General features: G+C 45.0%; 1 long non-coding RNA gene across 1 annotated transcript in view; it reads left to right on the top strand.

Moving 5' to 3' along the window:
* LOC127473698 (uncharacterized) overlaps window positions 1–16,050 on the top strand; it is a 901,041-nt gene that overhangs the window by 241,169 nt on the left and 643,822 nt on the right. The gene's annotated exons all lie outside the window — the stretch shown is intronic.

Below are 16,050 nucleotides of genomic sequence, written 5' to 3'. Positions count from 1 at the left end.
AGATCTACATCCTTGAATGTCTCAGTCAACATATCACCTCAGCATGCATACAGTTTTATTTGTATTCATTGGTTCTGTGGGGAAAACTGTATATTCCCCTTGTTTAGTCAATGAAAATTGGGGGGGGGGAGGACAAGCTGTGGGTGGGAGGGATTTTTGTATAAGGCATCATTTTTTTTCCTCTGTGTGTGAAGATTTTATGTGTTCATCTACTGATTCCACATATGCTATTATTGTAAATATTTAACATTTCTATTTATTATAGTGTCCCCATTTAAAAAAAAACACTGCTGGCTATGATAATTTAAACGTATGTCATGACCTGTGTTGTATATATTCATGCCACTAGTATGGGTTTTTTTATGTTTAAAGCTGCGTAAATATAGTTTTATACAGTTCCATAATGTTATTGACAGCATAAATCATTTATTTATTGTTAAACCTTCTTTCATATCTAACAGATAGGGTGCGTCTTACCTGAGATTATTTTATTGTGACATCTACATAGCCTTAATTCTTTATAAAAAAGAAAAAAAAAAAGTCCATTTAGATACTGTATGATGCTTTAATTAACATTCCTTATGAACTTGCTGTTCATAGAGGAGGTTTAGCTTAAAAGCCAAGGTATGAATGTTTCCTTTATGCTTTGCATCTGGAATGAGCCTTGTTCTGGAATGAAAATACTGCAAGAAGCAAAACGCCTACTGGAAAAAGATAGCAGTAAACCCTGGAAAATGCTGTCCTAACTTACAGTGCTGAACTAAAAGGAGAAAAAAAATAAAATAAAAAAAATACAAACTGTCCTTAATTCCAAATCTCTGGGAGAAAAACATACTAGTTTTATCTCATGTAGAATTTGCAGCCAAATAAGCTTGTAAATAAAGAAAATGCATATGGCTTTAGAGAAAGCTCTGTACCTTTCACACTATTATTTTCCTTAAACACTAATAAATGTTTTGAATAAGTCTGTGGCTGGGTTTTGCTTAGCTGGAATTTCAGCTGCTGTGATAAGGTGGTAAGAAAAGCCCTCTGAAGCTGAGCCAGGAGCTTCAGCCAAGAGGGGCAGAGGTAATTTGTCTACTCGTCCCCCCACAGCCCGTCCCCTGTGCCAGCCAGGCAGGACATGGGGACAGAGCCAACCCTTCCTCTGTATAGCAGGGAGAGCCAGGAGAGAGACTTTGTCCCCGGCCTGTCATTCCCCTAGGAGAGGGAGACCTCGCTCGCTGCTTATCTGGGACCTGGAAGCTTGGCTTGAGGGCAGAAAGGGAGATGTGGAATAAATTATAGGATGAAAAACACAGGGAGCAGAAGCTCATGCCCTTCTCAAGCTCAGACAAAGCCTCTGCTTGTTTCAGGAGGTTTTTCCCTTAGCAGGAGCCATGGATTGGGTTCACTGCAGCATGTCAGAGCCACCTCATCTGCTTTAAATTAGTCTGTGTTCACCTTAGGAAAGGAGCAGGGAGTGCAGGTACTTAAGGGTTTCTTCTTACTGCCCTGATGATCTTGGATTACAAAAGCCCCTTGCGAGCTGGCACACTCTGCTCAGCCACGTTGGCTTTAGGCACAACTCAGCATCCATAAGTGCATCCCATAGGAGCCAGGAAGGGGATCTGTGGCTGACCACAGCACCTGCCTGTGGGCAAGGTGTTGGCAGCCCCCAAAGCCCCAAGCGCTGGATTTCAGCCAGACCCATTAAGAAATACAACAGCAACACTTTCTAAAAGCTGCAATAGCTGATAAGGTTTGTTCTGCATGTATAAAAGACTCAGTTCATGTAACAGCAAGAGTTATCCCTTCACGATTTTACCTTAAAACCAGAGGACATTCATTTGGCTCTCCACTGTCAGCTATTAATAATATATCAATAAGTACCAGCCAGCGGCTCCATACAGGGATGTAACAGGCACATGCAGGAGCTGTAATTCTCTCTCAAATCAGGTATCAAAATCTTAAATGGTTACTGGAGTTTCAGCAAAGGAGAAAAGCAAAATCCTAAGGTTTACAAAAAGCAAACTGCAGAAACAGCCCTTTGTGTTGTCTCCAAAGTAATTTTCATACAGTGTCAGGGTGTAGGCAGCAAAGGGATGGGGAAATTATGAGAAAGCACCTCAGAACATAAAGCACGGGGGGTTTTTTTTAAGGCTGCTTGCATGAAAAAGCACATTTTTAACACTCCTTCTGTGGGGTTTAAAAATAACTAATCCAGTTGAAGCCTTCAGATGAGATGGGCTTCACAAGCATAAATGTGATTTGCAGCAATCTAGGACCTGTAGCATTTCTTTGCCTGTAAGTGCAGCAGCTCTTTATAATCCTGTCATGGACTGTCGTCAAACACCAACGAGAAAGTGCATTTTGCCAGCAGAACTGTGAGAGAGTTTGATGGGATATGATCCCAGATCATCCTGCAGTCAGGCTACAGCCAAGGAATAGCCTGTGCTGGTGCTGGACCCCTTGTTGGCCCATTGCATTTTTTTTTTGCAGGAGCTCTGATGCAGCTGAGGTAGCTGCATTCTGCCTCTACCATCCTCCTTGCAATTTCAGCCTTAAAAAGGAATTTTTCGTCTTCTAATGTGTAACATGGTGAGAGTGCATTCTGCTCCCAAAAGTGGCAAACGTTAGTGACAGAGAAATGATCCTCACCTCCCCTTAGGACATCATGTCTCACAAAATAGCACAGCCAGTATCAGCGTGTTGACATTAAAAAGTACAGAGGCACTGAGACAAAAAGAAACACTAAAACAGACTGCAGAGCAGGGATTCTGCATTGCACAACTCTCTAATGTATGTTTAATACCAGCATATAAGTCTGCTTCTGCAACCAGACTTGTCTATCTCACATTGGCCTCTTTAGCCACCAGTGTGCTTGTAGCAAATGTGGGTAGAGTCCTTCCCAAATCTTCATTTGCAAAGCCTAGCCATGATGATGACAAGTCTGCTTCAAGACTGGAATGATCTTACTTCAATTTGGTCCGAGTCACTCTATAAGTGAGGTAAGGAAAATCAAATCCAGGCAATTCAAACTGCAAATGCACATCAACACACAGGTCTCAGCCAACTGAACAAACCCCAGCAAGATTCATACATGTGGTCCACTTGGATTTATTCTCTTTACGGGCTCCCTGTCTTGCCTCCCAAAAGAACAAAATTAATTCCAGATATTGGCTTGCTCAGGCATACCAAAACATTTACAAATGTATATGGCAATATACATATGTCAGCCCACACGGTGAGCTGAGTCAGAGCTACTGCCAGCGCTTCTGCCTGATCTTCCCAGGTTCCCAGGTACTGCCCTTCGCTCTCCTCCCTGAGCCCACGCCTGGAATTGCCGGGAGAGCCGAGGCAGCTCCGGAGCAGCTCTTTGCTGCGTCACGCCTGAGGAATTCACCGCAGCGATCTTCCCAGGTGAGGGAATAGGTAAAGCTTCCTGGGAAGCCTCTCAGCACTGCATTTTTAAAGCTATTTCCTGACATCTCACCAGAAACACAAATCCCACTCAGTTTTCACTGCTAGTTATGTTCGTGTTTCCATGCTCTCCTCGCAGACTCTCGCAGGAAAGGCTTCTCTCACACCTGCTAAAGTCAGAGATTGCTGCCTGCTCCCCCAGTGACAAGTACAGCAGATCTCCAGCCTTGAGCAATGCCAGGCAGCCTGACCCATCCTGCTCCCCTGTCCTGTGACCAGCCAAAACTGAATCAAGGAGAGGGGATGCAAGGGCTGCAGTTGGACCTCCCCAGAGGCAGAAGTTCCACTGATGCCTCCTTGCAAGGGTCTGTTCCTGCAGCCCCAGCACTAATAGATCCTGGCACAGGGCTGGGGCTAAGCATAGCCATATAATCAGTGAAATCCTAAACATTTTTGTTCCTGTACATTTTCTTTATGGAAAAGCATCCCAGTCAGTGGAGCTTTGCATTTTGAAATCAAAACCTCATGTCTTTCTCGACTGGGGATGTGAAATGGGGACTTGAGAGTTGAAAGATGTGCCAAATTATGGGAAGCTGCAGGGGCTCAGAATTCCTATCTCCGAGGATACCGACTGTTACAGCCTTGACCTTTTCTGCAAATACCATCCTCCCTTATAAAAATGAGGCTTGGAGTTTACTTAGAAATTCTTTTCAAGTAAGAAGTCATCTTTGGAGAGCCTGCTATGAGGTTCTCCATTTACATGGGGATGTAGGGGGGGGTTTAAGGGTATTCTGACACTGCTGGAAGGCAGTGTCCTGGGGCAGTGCCACTGGAACCAGTGTTCTGGATATGCTGGTGGGCGTGTCAGTGGCTCTGGTGACACCACAGAGATCAGCCCTGACCTGCAGTTCTGCAAGAGGAACCTCAACAGGGTCGAAACCAAGCCTGGATTTGCTTTCACAGAGCAAGAACAAAATGCCCCTGTGACACAGACAGCACCAGCTTCCCCAGTGTCTTTGGAAACAGCAGCTTATGGAAGAGGTAAAACCAGGCTGCATTTTAACACAGCACAGGATCAGCCCTCTGCTATCTAAGTCATAATGGCACGTAATCCCCTCTCTAAACCCCACTTCCATTTCTCAAATTTTCTGCAGTTTGTATCTGCTTTTCTCTATCCCACAGTCGCACCAGGCTACATTTGTCACCCATGAATAATCCCACTTACATTGCAGAGTCTCTTCCTACCCTGGAGAAAAATGCAGTGGGAGGTGTGGGGAAGCTCAGTGAAAGCTGACAGCCAGGAGAGACTGGGAAAGGCCTACAGAGCTCCTTATTTAGATGTCCTATTTTAAGATAAAATGAAGAGGAACTATGCACATTCAGCATTTTGTTAAACTGACATGAAACCAAGTCACTACAAAATCAGTTTGCAGAGGGATGCAGTGCACATGCTTGAAGCCTTCTGTAAAATATTATTATTATTTATGATTGCAGCAGCTCCTGGCTGTCAGCAAGTCCCAACCTTGGGGCTACTGATCCATGTATCACAGGAGAGAATCCTGGCCAAGAAGAGTTTCCATTGGTAGAAGGAAACATTGCCTTTTGCCTCCCCATGCAGAACACGAAATAGTGCCTACCTGGGCACTCAGCATTAACTCACTGCACAAGATGCCTTGGAACAGCAATGACAGGAATTACGTGGTTTTTGCTCACATCTACCACCTACACTTGCTGGCCCAAAAGCTGACACTGAGGATGAGTCTGCAGAAGCCCATTAAAAACATTTTAGCCTGTACAGAAAGAGGGAGTTACAGGAGCCAGGATACCTTGAAGGGGACAGAGAATGCCAAGGGAAGCTGAAACTGCTCTTCACCAAGAAAGGGCTCCTGAGGGTCCCAGCAGCCCATGGCTGACTCTGCAGATTCCTGGAAGAGGAGATGTATTTTGTGGCTCTCTGCATTACATGGACTAGTGAAAGCTGGGCACAGCCAACGATCCAGGACTGGGGAATGAGTTTGGATAATAATTAAAGGTCCAATCTTGCATTCACCAAAGCCTCTGGTAAAACATCTTATTGATAATAGCAGGACAATCGGATTAGGCTTCTGCTGGAGCTGGGAATCACTGAAGCTTTCTTGACTCCATAGGTTTACCAGGGATAGTCTTGTCAAAATCAGAAAATAGATGAGGCTGAAAATAATCTGTTCTCAAACATCCCACATTCAGACATGCCTGATTTGAGGCACAGGGTTTTTTTACAGCACTCCCTAAGCACAGACCATTTGCAAACCATGAAAGGGCAGGCAATCCACAGTACCTTTCCACAAAATCCAGAACTGAATTGTGGCCATCCTACATATAATGGCCTCTGCCTTTCCTTCTGCTGGTCACATATCACAGTTTTAGTACAGCCTGGAAAAAAGGTCAGGCCCTTCAGAGGAGAAAACACCAGCTATACCTCCCCAGTGGAAACGGCAGCAGGATGATACCATTTATTTGGGAAAATACAGCAATTATTCTGAGCAATAGCAGAGATGACAAAAACTTGAAAGGGTGGATTAAAAAAGGACCAGAGACAGTACTGAGAACATGTGATGATGCTGTTTAAGCACATAAACTCATTTAGGAGCTTGCTAGGAACAAGCTGTTCTTACGGCATTGCCAGCATGACCGGAGACGAGAACACCATTATGGTCCAATTGACCAATAAGTTGGTCAAACCCTCTCTCGTGAGACTGCCAGCCAAATTTGTAAACATTGAAGGTCAGATAAACATACAAATGTTGCAATTTATTGGACTCACATTCCCCTGGCGATTCACCTGTTTTGTTCTCTTGGGACTGAGAGTTCAAGTGGATGGTGGGCAGCTCACAGGAGGATCATGTTCTCTACCAGCACAAGGCACAGGCAGGACAGAGAGGGCAGAGGCCACAGTGGGAAGCCCAGGCTTCACAGGAAAAACAAACTCCAGAGCAACACCCACCCTTATCTTCAAAAGAAAAACACAAGTATTCTCCAATCTTTGCAATTCTCTCAAGGATGAGAAAATGAGCCAACTTAAAATCCTTCGGGGGCCATAAAACCAGGTACTGCCAGTGAGGGATCGCTTTGGAGCAACACCAGTAGGATTTTTCCAGGGAGATGGCTCACCTGCAACAGGCACAGTGTTTGCCCAGCAACATCAGAGTGACACAAGGTCAGTGGAGGGGCGGCTACATGAAAGGCAGAGGCCAGTTCAACCCAGGAGATCCCCAGCCCCTGTCCCCACGTGCACCCTTCACGAGGCATGTTTGTTGTGGTGAGCACGTCTGTCCTTAGGGCAGGAACTGACAGGAGCCGCCGTGGGATCCAAGGTTGTCCCCTGGCTGCCACTGCGGTGCCCCAGGTGTAGCTGCACCACAGTGCACACATAGTAAGGGTTACACAACCCTGGCTCTCTTACGCTTGATGACACACACACCCACAAGCCCAGCTCACTCCTCCAGCAGAAATACAGCCAGGCCAGTCACGGGGACCCTGCTGTGGCACTGGTAGTGTTGCACCAGCGTGGCAGGAGGGCTGGTGACCCCAGTCTGCTATTTGGTATTGGATAAATCAAAAATTATCCTGATTGCAATCTCACAGCCCACAAAAAAGCCACCACAAAAACATAAAGCTGGCTCCAAACTCTGTGCTCTGTGCTGACCAAAATATAAGTATGCTGATGTGGTGCATCTCTACTGTCTGTATGGTACCACCAGAGCAATCTGGGGGTGCATGGAGGCAGTGGAGGCTGTGAACTCCATGGCATCAGCTCACAGGCTACAGTCACAGAGCCTGCAATCAGCTAAAATGCTGCTACTGGTAGTAATAGTACAACAGCACAACAGAGACCAAAATACCCTTGTCCTGAGTTCTATGAATATGGCAGAAAAGGACGTAGAGTCCAAGCAGATCAGGTAAAAAGGTAGACAAGGAAAAATGAAGCCACAGAAATAGCAATTCTTCTCCACAAAACTGTGCTGATTTCCACTTAGTACTGTCTGCAAGTGGAGCAAATCTGCAGCAAAACCAGACAGGGAGGGAAAGAGAGATAATTCCTTAACAGTCATCCCTGCACCTGTCCTGAATGCTAGCTTTGTAAAATGGTCAGTGAGGCACCCATTCCCTCCCAGTCTAGATTTTCTCTTTTGTTTATGACCAAGTGCCATTAGTTCACAATCATAGAATCACAGAATGGTTTGGGTTGGGAGGGACCTTAAAGATCATCTCGTTCCACCCCTCTGCCGTGGGTTGGGACATCTTTCACTAGACCAGGTTGCTCACAGCCCCATCCAATCTGGCCTTGAAATTAATTCCAGTATCTCTGTACCTAATATCTAACTGCAACTGACAGATCTCTCACAACAGCAACTGTGTCTCTGAGGTATTAAAAGCAAAAGAGAAAGAAGACACACTGTAAGAGGGACACTTCTGCTATATGTGGCCCTGCTGCTAAGCTTGTCCTGTAGCTCAGATGCTTTCAAGCTCCAGAATGGTAAGGAATTATTTGGAGTTATTCCTGTTGCAGAGCTGTATTTATAAGGTCAATACAAAGAAAAATATCAGAATAAAGGGAGCATGCAAAGCAGGGACTGGCTTAGCTGCCTTGATAACTGCATTGGTCTCTTTTTATGATATAGGTAAAACTGCTATCAAAACAAAGGTCAGGAAGGGTAACCCCACGGTCTCCAGACTTTAGAAACAGGTGCTAAAGCCCATCTATGGTGGGAAGAAAAGGCTGTGGGAGCATTTGCCAACATCTCCATGTCACTAGTCAGGAACTGCGCAATCGGGTGGATCAGCCCCACACCAACAATCCCAGCTGGCTCTGCCCTGTGCCCTTCTCGCTAGTTCCCAAAGACAGGGCAACAATTTACCATAAAGGGACCGTGGAGCACTGATACCTTATTTATTTCTGGCTTTGAACTTCGGGAACACACAGAATTCCTGGATGTGTGATGTTGGTCACGCCAGGTGAATTTACCCGGGGTCTCTGTTCCAGCCATGAAGTGCTGGAAAGCGTCCGTGCCTGCTTTCCATCTGACAGCAGCACAGCTGAACGAGAGAGATGCAAAACTAATCGTACTGAGAAGGGAGCCAAAAAGGGATTCCAGCAACATGAAAACCAGAGGGAAATGCCAGAGTCATGCTATCTGTGATCGGTATCTGTGACCCTTCGTTTTCCAAGAAGTAGCAATGATAACGCAGCTCTGCCCAGGTGAAAGATATCAGCAGGGCTAATTGTAGCTGAGCACACTGATTCTCATGGCAATGCTGTTATCTCCCTGGATTCCAGCTCCCAGCGGCTGCTGTCACTGCTCAGAATATCCAGCAGCGAGAGAGAAAGGAAGAGAAGGGGGTAGAGGAAAAAATAAAGAAGGAACAGAGAGGAAAAGAGCAAACAGAAAGGAAAGTGTAGGAATAGTCAGAACAGAAAGGGAAGATACAGAGAAGATATGGAAAGATGTGAAAACAAATGGGATTATTAACATTAATTAGCTGCTGCACAATTCCCTCTTATGGGGGTTTCAACAGAGTGGAGCTGATGGCAGAAATTGCTTTCTGTATGTGGATTTCAAGAGGCAGATTTAACTGGACCCTTCTCTGAGGAGGTCCGTCTTCAGCAAGGAGAGACCAGGAATATGTGGGAGGCACAGAGAGTAAAGAAATTACTCCCGAGAGACATTACCTCTCCACTGACTACTAATGAGCTGCTAATGAGGGTAAGCCTGTGCACACAGCATAGCACAGAAGGGAGGCTGCTCTGGCCCCTAAAAACTTTGCCCCAAGAGCCAAGGGATGTGCCTGTCCAGCAGGATGGGAAGGGAAAGCCAAACACTGATAACTTTGCATCCACTACCACCACACCCTCTGCTATTCCTGCACCCATTCACCAGTTTTCTTGTTCCCCTGTCTGTCTTTTACTCCCCATTCAATTTCCAGCTTTTGGATGGTCCCAGCTTCAAATAGATAGGAGTTCTGGGGCAGCTGCCACACACAGTGCCCAAGCTGTGCCCTGCACAGGCCAGGAGGGAACCTACTGTGCCCGTGCTCAGCCAGCTGGACCTGTCAGACCTGCTGTGGTTGGCAGGTGGGTCTGGGCAACATGATTATTACCCTTGGTATTCCTCCTCAGATCCAGGTAAATACATGGTGCAAGAGTCCATGGACCAAGGAGGTGACGCTGAAAACAGCCACAGCAAAGGATGAAAGGAGCAGTGAGAAGTGACTTGCTCAAAGCACGCAGCACAACAGCAGTGTGTGGTGTGAGGAAGAAGGGGTTTGTTGCCAAAATACAGGTGCCAAGAGCCAACTGATATGTGCTTTGTTATCCAAGACATCCACCCCGGGCTGGCAGGTATGGCCCAGGACCTCTTGGAGACTGGTGGCCTTCTGGAGCAGCAGCTGGAGGCCAAGCAGGACATCAGAATTTGCAAAATTGACTTACAGAGCAGTGTCTGTGCCCCAGGCCAGGCTCTCTCCCCATGCCAGGCTGCAACTCTGGGCACTGTGGGGAAACACCTCCAGATGGTATTTGGAATAAGAGTCCTCTGGGCTCAGAGGGAAAAAGTCCAAACCTCTCATAGCAACTCTTAGGGCCCTGTGCTTTAGGAATAGATGGCATGAGGGTGAGAGTAGAAAACAAGATATCCTGCCCAGTCAAGGCTAATGCCATCAACAAAACCAGTGTCAGCCTCAAACTGCCTGTTGAGTTATATATAGGCAGCCAGTGGGGGCTCTCAGTGTAGATGTACATTAACTCTTTTTTTTTTTTTTCATTTCACATACATACATTTTAAATTACATTAGATATAGAATCAAAAATTATACCATCATCTCTTGACATCCTTTGCACCATAGAGAAAAATTGCACAAATTATATGTGATGACAGTGTTTTAAAGGAAAGTCAAACTGCTGAAATGGTGGAAGTCCCAGACCATGATCAGAACATGTCAAGAAGATCAACAAGGTTTTGATGAAAATAACTTTTACTGCAAGTATGGGGGGAAAGAAATCAGAATTATTCATTCTGATTTATTGAATGAGTTTGATTGAGGTACTTTGTCATTCAGGTGTTAATCAATAAATTGAAAAGCTGGAAAGTTTATTTTCCCCTTCTAGCCATTAAGTAGTTTTTCAGAATACGTTCTACTAGTACTAAAACTGTGAAGACCCTGACCAAGAAAAATACCTCATTTCACTTACTACTTAAAAATAACCTTAATACATCAGTTTTACATACAGAACAGGCCCTTATATACTTACTTTATTTTTTCAGATATATGACAATTTAATTTGAATAATAATTCCTTCTCATGACTTCTTTTCTGATTTCCCATTTTAATCCTAATAAACTTCAAGATAAATCGCAAAAGAAAACCAAGACTTGACAAAAAAAAAAAAGTGGAAAAAGAAAAGCAAAAAAAGGTGCCATGGATCATTTCCTTAAGGAATAAGGTCTACTCCTGAGAATCTGAATAAACACATGATAAGTGATATAACTGTAGGTAAATGTATACAGGTATGGCAAAACCCAGAACAAATGTAGTGTAAGGCTTGTATTTAGGGCTCTGACCTACGTCCTCTGGTCAACCACAGCAGACCAGTTTAAGATCCCTAAAGGATTTTGCTGTGGCTTGCTGATGGTCACCACTCCTACAGCAAAACCAGCACCGTGGGACGCACACCTCCACGTCAGGAGTTCCAGCTGCTACAGCAGCTTAAGCCATTAACAAAGGTCAGTTTGTCCCCAAGAAAAACCATGTTATAGACCAGGGAACATGAAGTGCAGCTTGTCCTGTCCCACAAGAACACAAGGTGGGGAACTGGGGACAGTAACACCCTAAACTGCTACCCCAACATCTCCATAACTGTGGAGCAGGCAGGACATGGAGGGATCACCAGTCAGTTGGTTTTCTCTGGGCAGGAAGGATCAGTGCAGGTTAGATGCAACCCCCACCCCAGCGCTGTCAGAGTTTACCAACCCTCTTTCACCCCACCCCACTGGGACCCCCCAATGCTGCCAGCAGCTCCTGCACCTGCTCACAGCCCTAAGAACAGACTTTGGAGGGGAGTCCCCGTCCCCCAGCAGTAATGCCCACCACACACTCATCTCCCAGAGACACAATTCCCTATTCTGTAGCACCATCTTCAGCAAGAGGGAGGAAAACACCTTCCACAGGCAGCAGCACAGAGAGGTGGACCCGAAGGACCTGCAGTCTGGGCTGCAGTTACAACCAGGAGCAAAACAGACAACAGATGGAAGATTTGGATTAGGGATGGTGAGTTATGGCCTCTGGCATCCCAAACAAACCCCAGTGCGGCTGAACTTGGGGTTCAACTGAACTTGGGAATAGTTTGTGGAATTCAATATTTTGTTGTTAAACTCTTTTGCCCACCTCCCTTGCTGGTGGCTGCTTTTTACCCAGCTAAAAGATATCTGCTAAATCCTCTGCTCGAACCTCCCCATGAGCATTGCTCCAGCACAGCCCTCGGGCAGCCACCAACCTGCCACATCCATGACAGGGAGGAAACAAGTGTGACTTGTCCACACAAAGGCAGCAGCGGGACTCTAAAACATCTAACAGGGCTCCCCAAACTGTAACATGTTGTTCCCCAGTCCCAGATTATCCACACCCTCTCCCAGGCAGACTTAGAGCATCAGTGAGAGAAAAGGATGTAACTGGAAGTGTAACAGCAGCAGCAAAAGGACCCTTCACACTCTTCTGCCTCCCAAGTCTTTAAGCAACATCTCAGATGACAAGGATGGGGAGAGGACACAGAGCATGTGGATGTGTTTGCTCCAGGTTTTCAGTTTGTTTCATGACATTCTTAGTTAGGTCTCCTCAGTTCTAGAGAGGGACAGTTTTCTCCAGTCAGTATCTAGATTTCTCGTATAACTCTGAGAATAACAGCAGAGGAGGTGCAAGTACTTGAAACAGGAAGAGTATTAATTTAGAACCTCCAAAAAATGGCCAGTGGGCTCTGAAACAGTGGAAACTTGATACTAGCTATAAGTAAACTTCGAGATATTATTTCAAGAAACTTTTTAATAAAAGAAAATTAAATTTAAGAAGGCTATTTTCAGGAAAGTTACACTCAGACCATTTGTATCATTAGTTCTGAAGTTAGTTGCATTTTTGGGGGGAGAAAAATAATCCAAATGGACCAAAATTATCACCAAGACATCAGATTTTCTAATTCTCCACTAAAAGAAAAGCAGAGCAGTGTGCTGCTGGGAAGGAGAGCAAAGCTTAGCATTGCACACACTGCAGGGAGAATCTGCCCCTTTGTGTCAGGCAGTGTGAGTGCACACAAAACTGATTTCAACCGAAGAAAAACCCTGTGTTTAACCAGAGGAGGGCTGAGAACAGCCACCACGTCGTGTGTTGACTCTCAAAGGCAAAGCTTTGGCTCCTTTTGGCAACATCAACTTTTCCCACAAAGCCACAGCTTGGACCTCTGAGCAGCAGTGGGAAATGAGTATAAACTGTCTCTGAACTCAGGGGGTTGGGCAAGCCATGGATTCTAATCGGGATTATGAAAGTTATGTCAATTTTTTCAGATTGTTGGGGTCGGGTTTTTTTCCTGTGTCTTTTTTATTCACAAACCCTCTTGTCCTCTGAACTCCAGAGCTTCAGCTGGGAGTGCAGCTCCCAGATTTGCTTCAGTCGTTCCAAATATCCATAGCCCTCATCCCTCCCTCCCTGCAGTACCTTTCTGCTTTCACTTGAAGGCAACATTGCGTCGCACATGCCTGTGAAGAGAAAGGGGCTGGGGAAGCATCGCAGCTCCTTCACCCAGCAGGTATCACAGAATCACAAGATGGGTAAGGGTTGGGAGGGACCACAGTGGGTCACCTGGTCCCACCCTCCTGCTCAAGCAGGGCCATCCCAGAGCACATGGCACAGGGTTGTGTCCAGACAGTTCTGGGATATCCCCAGTGGGGGAGACTCCACACCCTCTCTGGACAATCTGTTTAGTGCTCAGTCACTGCACAGGAAAGAAGTTCTTTCCCGTGTTCAGGTGGAACTTCCTGGGCATCAGTTCCTGCCCGTTGCCTCTTGTCCTATTGCTGGGCACCCCTGAGCAGAGCCTGGTCCATCCTCTGACCCCTCCCTCGCAGGTAAAAAAGAGATGAGCTCCAGGCTCTGCAGAGAAACAGCTTAATTGCTCTTATAAGGTTTGATTCATTAATATTTGCACACTGATGATTTTCATTTAGGTCTTCTAAAGGTGGTTTAACCACTCTCTGACCACAGTCTTGTAAAAAGCAGGACAGAGGATCAGCAGCTACATGGGGAACACACGTGTCCCTGGGGGATGCTCAGTGCTCACCCCCTGCCTTGGTTCTGGTAAAGCACCAGCAGAGACCACAACTAACAGCAGGAACAGTGCAGGAGCTCAATTTTGAGCGGTGACAGAACAAGCTGGAAAGAGGGATATTTCCTAATCAGCTGTCCCTGAGGAATTTTATCCTTGGATACTCGGGGAGCCAGTTATCTCAGCCATTAGTGAACTTGTGAGGGACAGGTGAGATACCAGCAGACGGGCAAAGGGCAAAGGTAGTGTCTCTCCTCAAAAGCAGGGGATGAGAGGAAACAGGCAATCATAGAATTATCCCAGCAATACCAATTATAGACCTGTCTCCTTCACTGTAATGCCAGGAAAAACATCAGGATAAATAAATACCTAAAAACACCCAAGATGAATAGCACGACCTGTGAACTGGTCAATAGCAAGTGATGGGGTTTATGCAGAGAAAAAGAATACAAGAAGAGGCAATATAGAAGAATTCAAGAGTCCAGAGCTTTAAACATGTCTTTCCCATTAATTTCAGGGAACAGACACATTGATAAATTATATACATCCACCTCTTGACACTACTTTGGAAAGAACCAACAACATTACTGTGCATTAAGCTGCATTTATGAAACCACTCTTCAAAGCAGAGCAGTATTTAACATTTTCTTCTTTCCCTTCTGCTCAAAATGACCATCTGGCAACAGATTTTCTGGAATGAAGCCTTTTCTCTGGTTTCTGTTTGGGGACAAATCTCTGCCAACTTCCAGCAGCTCATGTGATTTAGGGATGCAGAATATAGTTCTCTTCTGAAACGTATGTGGGCTTGAAGTCAAATTCAGACAGTGAAAAGATCTGGTGTGAAGCAAGCTGTGGGTTACAGTACAGTTTTCTCTATGTGCCTGCAATATGTCAAACTAGAAAGATTTACATCCATTTCCACACAGTCTGAGGCTAAGTGGTCAATTCTGTAAATTATCCACAGTTACATTACTTGCCCTAAGCCCACCAAACCTGTCTGGAGTCTCATCTAAAAATTCTAGGAACTTTCATTTGAAACTGTGGGATGCAAGATCCTCCTCAGATATAGCAGGCACAATTACAGGCAATTAAGTTTTCTTTAAAAATAAAATAAAATCTAACTGCAAGAAGCTAAGAGAGTTCAGGGGAAAAACCTCCCATTTTGGGAGATGTGGCAGTCAAAAGACAGTGTAGACTATCCCAGAGGAACAACAACTGTCCCTGTGCATCAGCCTGTGTTCATTTTAGAAGCAACATCTGAAACTTTTAAGAACTAAACTGTCATGCTCAGCCATCAGTGCATGCACAGGGCCTTGGAGACACAGGCAGGGGAAAAAAAAGTCTCATCTAATGACCTGCACTGCCTCTGCAACTATCCAGTCCCAGTTCCGCCCGCCCTATGGGCAGAAAATAGGAAATGAAATCTAAGACCCTGCTTGGAAACCTCAGGCTAGATTTCTGATCTTTTTTCCAAATGTCCCAGCACGTTGTTGACAGAGCTCTGAAACCTGGCCATGTCCATCTGGGATGGGCAAGGAGCTGCACAGCCAAGGCTGGGAGAGAGCCCCAGCACGAGGAGGGAGCCGGGCTCTTCAGGCTGAGGGTCGTCAGAGGATTAAGCAGAGAACAAGCAGTTCCTTGGGGGATGCCACCAGCCTCCCATTATTTGTCTGAAAATTCTCCAGGATACCATCCCTAAATAAAACTTTTTCCTTAAAGTCTCATCTTTCTGGGTCTAAAATTTGGGTGGACGGTTTTAAAGTGTGTTATTTATGGATAAAAAATATCATGACTTTTGTTGCTTGGAGATAAACTGTGGCTAAATAGTATTTCCAAGGAAAGAGGTTTGTGTCTAAATAGAGGAAAAAAATAGAAGCAGTCTCTTCACCTTCGTGAATAGAATTAACTGCAAAAATAGACATAAAAACTGAAGAGAAATTAATTACTTTATAAAATTCCTTTCATCTATAATAGTCCCAACTTTTATTGTCATTTATTAGATCTACTAAAGTAGAAGACCTAAGGAAAAATTTTTAAATCAGCAAATCATGTTGCTTCTTTTCCAACAGCCAGAAAGAAGTCCATGATTTTCACTGAAGTTTTTACATATGCTTCATTTTTCCTATTAGGAAATGACCACCTTAGAAGTCAGCCTAAAATAAAACCTAAATATCTGACAATAAACATGAAAATAATATTGCAAAGTATTTGCATAGGTAATTTATGGGGTTTTTTTTAAATATAAGCTGTTACAACAGGTTACAGAATTACAGAATCACTTAGATTGGAAAAGACCTCTAAGA

Source organism: Manacus candei, unplaced genomic scaffold (genome assembly GCF_025592945.1).
Source record: "Manacus candei isolate 608988 ecotype Guabito, Panama unplaced genomic scaffold, ASM2559294v1 h1tg000037l, whole genome shotgun sequence".
In the NCBI taxonomy this organism is placed as follows: domain Eukaryota; kingdom Metazoa; phylum Chordata; class Aves; order Passeriformes; family Pipridae; genus Manacus; species Manacus candei.
Note: the sequence above shows the minus strand (reverse complement) of the source record. Positions and strands in the feature narration are given on the sequence as shown.